Here is a 1,129-nt window from a genome sequence, read left to right as displayed (position 1 = left end):
CGAACAACATCGGTTTGGTTCACTCCGAGACGCCTGGACGCTTCCCTATTTTGAGAGCCCTTCCTGGCACAAAGTAACAGTGCGGCCGCAATCGAACAGCGGTATTGACCGTCTAGGCATGGTTGAACCAAGACAACACGAGCCGTGTACCTCCTTCCTGGTGGAATTACTGGAACTGATCGGCTGTCGGAGCCCCTCCGTCTAATAGGCGTTGCTCGTGTATGGTTTCTACATCTTTGGGCGGGTTTAGTGACACCTCTGTATAGTGAAAGGGACTGAATCTGTGATATAATATCCACAGTCAACGTCTATCTTCAGGAGTTCTGGTAACAGGGGTGATGCAAAACGTTTTTTTATGTTTGTATTATCGGCGAAATCATTGTCATAAATCAGATTTTTGGTTATGTGAAAGTAATTGGTTAAGGAAATTGCTTTCTAGAAGGTCCTACCGTTTTTTGCGTTTGAAAGTGACACAATGGCGTAATTAATTAGAGAAACTGATATTGCAGCTGCCAATGCCAACAATCTGAGCAGCCGTCGTAGGTGGTTTGCTGTTGACGCTGTCGGTTATCGACTACTAAAGTCATCAGAAAATAAAAAAAAGAAATGCAGTAAGATTTTGGAAACTTATCTATACGGTGCGAAAATCGGCATTTGGCTCTAAATAACGAAAAGTGTGAAGATGTCCACATGAGTGCTAAAAGGAATTCGTTAAATTTCGACTACACGATAAATCAGTCAAATCTCTAGTCCGTAAATTCAAATAATTACCTAGGAATTACAATTACGATCTACCGAAATTGGAAGAAACACTTATAAAATGTGGAGAACGCTAATCGAAGGCTGTATTCTATTGTCAGGACACTTCGAGCATGTAACAGGTCTACTGCAGGTACTGCCTACACTGTGTTTGTTCGTCCTCTTTTACAATACTGCTGCGTGGCGTGGGATCTTTACCAAACAGGATTGACGGAGTACATCGAGAAAGTTCAAAGAAGGGCAGCACGTTTTGTATTATCGTGAAATAGGTGAGAGAGTGTATCAGGATTTGGGGTGAACTTCATTAGAACTAAGGCCTTTTTCGTTGTGGCGTAAACTTCTCATGAATTTCCAGTCACGAACTTTCTCC

Source organism: Schistocerca cancellata, chromosome 3 (genome assembly GCF_023864275.1).
Source record: "Schistocerca cancellata isolate TAMUIC-IGC-003103 chromosome 3, iqSchCanc2.1, whole genome shotgun sequence".
Lineage (NCBI taxonomy): Eukaryota > Metazoa > Arthropoda > Insecta > Orthoptera > Acrididae > Schistocerca > Schistocerca cancellata.
This window is presented reverse-complemented; position numbering follows the sequence as displayed.